Below are 9,974 nucleotides of genomic sequence, written 5' to 3'. Positions count from 1 at the left end.
TAAAGCACAGGCTGGTAGTGTGCACAGAGTCCTGTGGTAAAGCACAGGCTGGTAGTGTGCACAGAGTCCTGTGGTAAACAGGCTGGTAGTGTGCACAGAGTCCTGTGGTAAAGCACAGGCTGGTAGTGTGCACAGAGTCCTGTGGTAAAGCACAGGCTGGTAGTGTGCACAGAGTCCTGTGGTAAAGCACAGGCTGGTAGTGTGCACAGAGTCCTGTGGTAAAGCACAGGCTGGTAGTGTGCACAGAGTCCTGTGGTAAAGCACAGGCTGGTAGTGTGCACAGAGTCCTGTGGTAAAGCACAGGCTGGTAGTGTGCACAGAGTCCTGTGGTAAACAGGCTGGTAGTGTGCACAGAGTCCTGTGGTAAAGCACAGTTTGGTAGTGTGCACAGAATCCTGTGGTAAACAGTCTGGTAGTGTGCACAGAGTCCTGTGGTAAAGCACAGGTTGGTAGTGTGCACAGAGTCCTGTGGTAAAGCACAGGCTGGTAGTGTGCACAGAGTCCTGTGGTAAACAGGCTGGTAGTGTGCATAGAGTCCTGTGGTAAAGCACAGGTTGGTAGTGTGCACAGATTCCTGTGGTAAACAGGCGGGTAGTGTGCACAGAGTGCTGTGGTAAACAGGCTGGTAGTGTGCACAGAATCCTGTGGTAAAGCACAGGTTGATAGTGTGCACAGAGTCCTGTGGTAAAGCACAGGCTGGTAGTGTGCACAGAGTCCTGTGGTAAACAGGCTGGTGGTGTGCACAGAGTCCTGTGGTAAAGCACAGGCTGGTAGTGTGCACAGAGTCCTGTGGTAAACAGGCTGGTGGTGTGCACAGAGTCCTGTGGTGAAGCACAGGCTGAGTGATTATGTTCAGCAAGCTAACGTATCAGAGAGGCAGCCGTGATGTTGTGTGTCACTCTGAGTCCAAGGAGGGCGTGGCTTATCCTTGCTGTAATAGGTCAGCGAGGGAGGATGAGGGCGGGGCTTATCCTTGCTGTAATTGGTCAGCGAGGGAGGATGAGGGCAGGGCTTATCCTTGCTGTAATTGGTCAGTGAGGGAGGATGAGGGCGGGGCTTATCCTTGCTGTAATTGGTCAGCGAGGGAGGATGAGGGCGGGGCTTATCCTAGCTGTAATTGGTCAGTGAGGGAGGATGAGTCCTGCTTTTGTTCTGGTCAGCTCTGCAAAGGTGGGGCCCCAGCAATGAACCCACCCCCCCTTCCTGACCCAGTTTCATCAGTCGGAAGCAGAACGTCACAGACCAGGAGGGTCTGCTGGTGTGAAACTCAGCCAGTCTACAGGACAAGCACAGAGGCCCGGAGTCTCGCTAACATATCCACAGACCATCAACTCTCTCCTTCTGTCAAACAACCTGAAAAATGTCTTATTTTTGACAAATATCCTTTCTGTGGACCGACCACAGCCATTGACACAAAGGAATGTGTTCTACATGAATTATAACAATGGGTCCTCATTAGGGTCTAATTATCTCAGGCGCAATCAGTCTCGCTTGTTCTTCTACTCTGAAGTGATTCCCTGTGAAACTGAAAATGGAAAACCACTACCTACTCCCGCAAAGCTGATCATTTTGTGTTAATAATCTTTTCGTTACAATAATAATAATAATAATAATAATGATAATAATAATAATAATGATAATAACAAGACCAGGTTAAAACCTAGTATACGGCTGGACCTAACACACATGATCCGGCCGACCAATGGTGTAACTTCATCACTCACTCACTCACTCAGTCACAGACATATGCGTTTGTAGGGCTGGCCCGCTGTTGCGGTCCAGCCAATAATAATAATAATAATAATGTTTAAAATAGGTGCTGCTGCACAGCTCGTAGCAGTGGGGGTTCGCTCTCCTAGTTTCAGTGGGAGAGAATCACTGTGACACTGAGAATATTCATTACATTGTGTCTCACAGCACTCAGATATTTACACTGAAATGGAAATGCAGATATGAGTTCTAGTTTAAAATGGGTTTTATTCTAAGCAGGCCTTACTGTCAGCACGCTGTCAGCCAGCTTTAAAGCATTTTCAGAGCCTGTGTGCTGACACACAGGAACTACAGCTGGCTCCACTGCCCTATTTCATAAAGCTGTGGTGTCATTTTGCATTTTGAAATATTCCCCATATTCCGCAGTGCCATTAATAAAAACTTAAACTCCAGCAGTTTCCACAAGATCCTGTGGCTCAGTCTGAGTGTCTGTGGGGAGTGAGCTCTATTATACACGCACACACACACACACTCGCTCACACTCACACACACACACACACACACACACACACACACACACACACTCGCTCACACACACACACACACACGCACACACACACACACGTACATGCACACACACACGCACTCACACACACACGCGCACGCACACGCACACATACACACACACACACACATGCACACACGCACACACGCACACACATGCACACACACACACACGTACATGCACACACACACGCACACACACACACATACTCACTCACACGCACACATACACACACACGCACACACACACACATACACACGCACACACATACTCGCTCACACTCACACGCACGCACACACACATACACACACGCACACGCACATACTCACACACACACACGCACACACACACACACGCACACACACATACTCGCTCACACTCACACACACATACACACACACACATACTTGCTCACACACACACACACACACACACACACACACACACACATACTCGCTCACACTCATACACACACACACACACACATACTCACTCACACTCACACACAAAAAACTTGCTTATACAGCATCATGTTTACTTGGATTAAGTGCCTTTGTGAAAAAGGCTGGGGCTAAGATATTAACTGGTTGCGGACATCTTGTTTCTGTCGGCCACCAGAGTTTGCTGTGAATTAGACTGAGGGGCTGCACATCACGGCACTGCGTCTGACACTGAGGACTGGGCTGCACATCACAGCACTGCGTCTGACACTGAGGACTGGGCTGCACATCACAGCACTGCGTCTGACACTGAGGACTGGGATACACATCACAGCACTGCGTCTGACACTGAGGACTGGGATACACATCACAGCACTGTGTCTGACACTGAGGACTGAGCTGCACATCACAGCACTGTGTCTGACACTGAGGACTGGGATACACACATCACAGCACTGCGTCTGACACTGAGGACTGGGATACATCACAGCACTGCGTCTGACACTGAGGACTGGGATGCACATCACAGCACTGCGTCTGACACTGAGGACTGGGCTGCACATCACAGCACTGCGTCTGACACTGAGGACTGGGATACACATCACAGCACTGCGTCTGACACTGAGGACTGGGCTGCACATCACAGCACTGCGTCTGACACTGAGGACTGGGACACACATCACAGCACTGTGTCTGACACTGAGGACTGGGACACACATCACAGCACTGCGTCTGACACTGAGGACTGGGACGCACATTACAGCACTGTGTCTGACACAGGACTGGGACACACATCACAGCACTGCGTCTGACACTGAGGACTGGGATGCACACAGCGTCTCTAATTAACAGCTGCTCAGATTTAGTGAAGCCTGACCTAATTCCATAGGCTGGAGAGTGTATGCGTGCTGACATCCATGAGTGTGTGTCTGAGTGTGTGTGCTTGTGCGTGTGCATGTGTGTGTGAGTCTGTGTGTCAACGTGTGCTTGTGTGTTTGTGTCTGTGCTTGTGTGTGTATGTGTGCGTGTGCTTGTATATGTGTGCCTTTGTGTGCGTGTTGCGTGTGTTGTGTGCGTGTGAGTCTGTGAATGTGTGCTTGTGTGTGTGTGTCTGTGCTTGTGTGTGTGTGTGTGCCTGCGCTTGTGTGTGTGTGTGTGTTTGCGTGTGTGTGTGCAGTTCTCTTCCACTTCGATGGCCTCCCTATAACCATCACATCTCGTGGAGCATAGTCAAGTGATCAAAGATCAGCACCAAAGTAAACCTGTCTCTGTGATGTTGCGCTTGGCCCTTTAATATTCTGCTGGAAACACTTTAAAGTTGCTTATGAGCTTTCATACTGTAGTCACAATAGTGTGTGTGCCTCTTCACCCCCTACCCCCTCCCCTACCCCCCTCCCCCCGGCTGCGCCCCCCCTCCCCCGACCCAAAATCCATCCAGCTTAATGACAAAAGCTGCTTGTTATTTTCCAAATCCAAAAAAGAAAAAACTGAGCAGTGGACTGGAGACTTGAGTAATTCATCATTAGAGAATAGCAGGCTCTCTGTTCCCAACACTCGCTCAATATTTGTGAAACATTATTCATATATATGGCGATGAATATGTACACATACTGACATTCTCAGTGGACCCAGCTGTTTGAGTGCTGGTGAGATGTTCTGTTATAGACTGCCTCTGTCTTGCTTTACACTTTGGACTGATTAAGGTCTGTAATTTCTTAGGCAGTCCCATAGCTGCTGGTGAGCAGGGTGTATTTCTGCCCAGTGCACCTGTGCTTTGCAGGTGGGGCTGTATTTTATTTATTTTTGCTGAAAACACAGCTGGGGGTGATCTGTCTCCTGCCTGAAAGGAGCCTGGATTCCAGGTCTGCAGATCTTACGCACAGACCTGAGGACCACTTCAGATCACACACAGACGCGTGGTCTGAATCCAACCCCAACCCTAACCCTACAAAATCAATTATTCATGAGCTTGAGGAGGTGACATCAGGTCCTGTCCTGACTTATTACTTTGTTATTAGACCAAATTGAAATGGTGGTTTTTGTGCACTTAACGGCATAAGAAAATAAAAACTACAGCCATCTCACATATCCTGTATGGACCTATGGTATTAAAGCTATTAGAAGCTATTAGAAGCAGTGCACATTATCATTTTATATTTACTGTATGTACTGTATTATATTTTATATTCTGTAAGCTGGTGATTTGTTGGATACCCGGAAACAGCAGCTGTTAGGAAAAGATGGGCAGAGTGCAGTACTGACCTGCACAGCCCTGCGGTCTGTTAGCTGCATGTACTGACCTGCGCAGCCCTGCTGTCTGTTAGCTCCATGTACTGACCTGCACAGTCCTGCTGTCTGTTAGCTGCATGTCGACTGCAAGCCTGTCGTACTGCAGTACGACGCCAGCCTGCTGTCTGTTAGCTGCATGTACTGACCTGCGCAGCCCTGCTGTCTGTTAGCTGCATGTACTGACCTGCGCAGCCCTGCTGTCTGTTAGCTGCATGTACTGACCTGCGCAGCCCTGCGGTCTGTTAGCTGCATGTACTGACGCGCAGCCTGCCTTTAGCCAGTACGCTGCACCTGCTGCTGTTAGCTGCATGTACGCTGCAGCCTGCTGCTGTTAGCTGCAGTACTGACCTGATAGTCTGCTTATGTCGCATGTACTGACCTGCAGTCCTGCGGTTGTTGTGCATGTATACGCATAGTCTGCGTCTTAGCTGTGTACTGACTGCGACCCTGCTAGCTGCATGTCGACCTGCAGCCTGTGCCTGTTAGCTGCATGTACTGAACAAGCAGGAGATGAGTATCTCTCTGAAACAGCACATCCATCAGCGCTGCGATGCCCTGTCCGTTCTGTGTTGGTCTGCAGGAGTGTAAATATTAATAACTGACGTACGTGTGTCTGTCCAGCTCGGAGCTGCTCTGTGCTCCTTACGCAGGGAGATTTTCAGCTGAAACTGCATCTGGCATTTAGAAGAAACACTCAGCGCTTTACCGTATGCTCGTAAGCACACAAAGCCTATAACCCACTTTCACATCACCCCTCCCACAGTGCACCTGTATGCACTGTTTTTCCCCAATCAAGCTCTAAATTAATTTGTTTTGATGAGGTGTTAATTGAAAATACGACTATTTCACCAACTCTAGAGAATTGTTTCTATAAGTGTTGGTGAAAGGTTAAGTCTTTGCTAAAAAAAAAAAAATGTTTTTTTCAACATGTGCTTTGAATATGAATAAAGGAACTGAATAACTGCATTATTCAGTTAATTAAAAGATGTAGGCCACGTCCTAATTAATGAAACAGCGAAGCATAACTGTGATTAAACTCAATTGTAATTTATAATTCTAATTTGTTAATGAGACAAAACATTTATGAGGGCAAAAAAATGTTTTTTTCACCCACACCCCACCCACAGCCCACCCACACCTGCCGTACTGAAGCAGGAACACTCCAGCTACCTTTCACACACACGCACACACTCACACACACGCAAACACACGCACACGCGCACACACACACACACACACACGCACACACACACACACACGCACACACACGCACACACGCAAACACACGCGCGCGCACACACACACCAGTGTGTTTTTCATCAGCTCAGTTGGCAGTTAGAACTGATGCCAGATTACAACACCCCCACCCACCCCGCCGACCCCCCCGACCCCCCCGACCCCCCATCTCTAAATACTAATCCCGCTATAAATTAACGTTCTGTCTGTCCCTGACCCCCATATGGCACAGCCACACACCCAAAACCCAAACACACAGACCCTGCGTCACACCCAAAACCCAAACACACAGACCCTGCGTCACACCCCCAAACACACAGACCCTGCCTCACACCCCCAACACACAGACCCTGCCTCACACCCCAAACACACAGACCCTGCCACACACCCAAAACACACAGACCCTGCCTCACACCCCAAACCCAAACACACAGACCCTGCCTAACACCCCAAACACACAGACCCTGCCTCACACACCCAAACACACAGACCCTGCCTAACACCCCAAACACACAGACCCTGCCTCACACACCCAAACACACAGACCCTGCCTCACACACCCAAACACACAGACCCTGCCTCACACCCCCAAACACACAGACCCTGCCTCACACCCCAAACACACAGACCCTGCCACACACCCAAAACCCAAACACACAGACCCTGCCTCACACCCCCAAACACACAGACCCTGCCTCACACCCCCAAACACACAGACCCTGCCTAACACACACACACAGACCCTGCCTCACACCCCAAACACACAGACCCTGCCTCACACACACACACAGACCCTGCCTCACACACACACACACAGACCCTGCCTCACACCCCCAAACACACAGACCCTGCCTCACACCCCAAACACACAGACCCTGCCTCACACCCCAAACACACAGACCCTGCCTCACACCCAAAACCCAAACACACAGACCCTGCCTCACACCCCAAACACACAGGCCCTGCCACACACCCAAAACCCAAACACACAGACCCTGCCTAACACACACACACACACACACACAGACCCTGCCACACACCCCAAATACAAAGACCCTGCCTCACACACCCAAACACACAGACCCTGCCACACACCCCCAAACACACACCGTGATATCCACATATAGAATATGCATATAGAGAAAACTGTCACACACTGTCAAACAAAAACACCTCTTTACCCACAACCACACATATATAACCTGCCACTGTACCCCTAGCCAGCAGTATATAATTCATCTGTACCTTTGTTATTCGTAAAAGTTAAATGTTTGGGTACTTTTCCATCCATCCATTATTTAAACCTGCTTATTCTTGGAGCCTTGGGTACTTATTAGTAAGTACCTAACATCTGATCAGTTTGTTCCTTATTAAAGGGCAAAATGCACCTCCACTGTGCCTTCGTTTTTATGCCCTTATTGTACGTCACTTTGGAGCGTCTGCCAAATAAATGTACTGAGAGTGCACAGGGGCAAAAACAGCTAAAACACACAACCGCACTGATGCTGCCATCTTTAAGATGTCGGTCATTTTACAGACAATAAAACATGACACGAGATTACACAGAGGATTAACACATGGCACAGCTGGTACACTGAAGATGATGCATTGTAATGACGTAATTCTGATTTTTGTTTTGCCTTCTCAATATCCGCTTTGTGTCACCATTTTTAAAATTTATTTCTCTCTCAGAAAAAGTCTGCTGCAGCAGGTTTTTAAATATGCAATGCAATATGTTCCCATAATTAGAGCCAAACAATAATAACACATTGTTTGCATTTAAACGAAGTGTTCCACGTTAAGGGAAAAGACCCTCGTGGACAGTGTGAAAAATGAAATTTCCCGCTTTCCCCCCTAAGATAAGGCATCAAACATCCACAGGGACGCGCACGTGGAGGGCCTACACAAACCGGGCGATTCACGCCGCATTTCTCTCTTAAATCCCACATCGCACGCGCACACGTGTGCATTCCTTCCATATGTTTATTACAGCCATTTCTAGCCCGACCTCAGTAGGTAGCCTGGCTGGGAACAGGTATACTTACGGAAGCAAAAGCTCCTGACTTCAGTCAAGTGTGTTCATGTAAACAGTATGCTGGACCGCCATGCAGAACTGGACCGAACGGATCTAGAAGACTATAGCATAATGTAGCCAGTTAGTATAACATTCGGGTATTGGTCATCGCTTAAGTTCATACTGGGGCCCGTTCACTGCGATTTTCTTTTCGTGAGACGCAGGAGACTTCGGCCGGTCTAATTCAATTACACATCCGCGCGCGATGAGCCTATCGGAGGCGCAGCCCCGCGCGAGGGACCCACACACATCTCCCTCTCTTACATATTTGCGCGGCCACTCGCCAGTGGCGACTGGATTGTCTCTCATCATCACAAAGACGGTCAAAACAATAGAGGAATTATCCGTCCGGTCCAAATAAACCACCGCTGTTGTTTTCCGAGCGCGTCTGTCGAGCACTTGCCATATGCCCGTGTCTCGCAGCGCCCCAATCCGCCAATCGCCTCTCACTCGAACACCCGTGAAGGAGGTTACTTCGCTCTAATTCGCACTAATGCGCAGAGACAGCTACGCTACTGTTCGTTTGTTTTCAAGGAACAGAAAAACATCAGTGTTTGTAAGAGATGAAATACAATTTAAAACATTTAAGATACGCTGACAAGGGACAACGAAGAACACACACCGTACAGATGACGTGTGAAATAATTCTTCGCCCCCCCCAGGACCCCGTCACTGTGCTTTAAATTTCGGTGGGGTAACAAATGAATGTACCTCACTTCAGGGTACTCGGCACTCATCCACGCTCGCGCTAAGCCGCCTGTCAGCGGTATGGATTTTGTACATCGCGTATTGTAAAAATATTTTCTTATAAGCCGCATGTTACACTGGAGCGGGGCGACATTATTCCCACGGCTAACAGTTAAAGGTTTATCATTTTCAGTAGTTACAGAAAGGTGCGAAACTCCTATTATCTCGACATTACGCCAAGGACACTGCCTTCAGTTGATCATTGGTCCTTACCTGTTTTCATACGGAGTAGAATAAGGAAAGACGCCCCGATGACGAATCCCGGTGTCTCTATAAATCCCGGATTGATGCCTGCATTGTAGGACGCTGTCGCTGGAAGTAATCCTGGTGTCAGTGTGCGACGGCAGACCACAGCGAAGCGGGGGGTTAGGGGCTGGACAGAGGAGGAGATGCGGGGGGTAGCGGCCGTGGGACTACCCTACAGGGATCCAATTACAGCAGACACACGAGGGGCTGCGTGGAGTATAATGCACTCTGCGTAAGACCATCCGTAACATCCCTTCACCGGGCTTCGCTCCCTAGTCTGCTGCAGCTTTTGCACGCGCCAAAAAAAATACCAGGAACCGCGCATGACTCACCCACCTCGCGCCGTGCGTTTCAGACCCCAGAGGCAAAGGCTTATTTATTTATTTATTCATGCAAACAAAACAAAAAAATCTCAAGAACTCGATTCTTTTTAGTGCAGCGATTTAATGTCACCGAGATTAAATCGATATTTATGATTTATTAAAAATGCCTTTCCACGAGAAAAAATCGGTAGGCTATTATTAAAACAGAACTCAGAGGTTCTGAACACGCCGAACTGTTGGTAGGGAGCTCTATTAAACGCCTAGATGGGTTTTTTTGTAATTTGAAATCGTGAGTATTAGTTTTATAAGTGGCTAAATGGGAATACGATGGCTTTAGCCGAACC

The 9,974-nt window shown here is 48.6% G+C and overlaps 1 protein-coding gene across 1 annotated transcript in view; it reads right to left on the bottom strand.

Moving 5' to 3' along the window:
- Positions 1-9,616, bottom strand: part of LOC135235034 (poly(rC)-binding protein 4-like) — a 57,826-nt gene extending 48,210 nt beyond the window's left edge. Inside the window, exon 1 of the mRNA XM_064300232.1 lies at positions 9,275-9,616. The gene's annotated coding sequence lies outside the window, so the exon portion shown is untranslated. The remainder of the gene's footprint in view (positions 1-9,274) is intronic.
- Positions 9,617-9,974: the final 358 nt, after the last annotated feature.

This window comes from Anguilla rostrata, chromosome 11, assembly GCF_018555375.3.
Source record: "Anguilla rostrata isolate EN2019 chromosome 11, ASM1855537v3, whole genome shotgun sequence".
Taxonomy (NCBI): Eukaryota; Metazoa; Chordata; class Actinopteri; order Anguilliformes; family Anguillidae; genus Anguilla; species Anguilla rostrata.
This window is presented reverse-complemented; position numbering and strand designations above follow the sequence as displayed.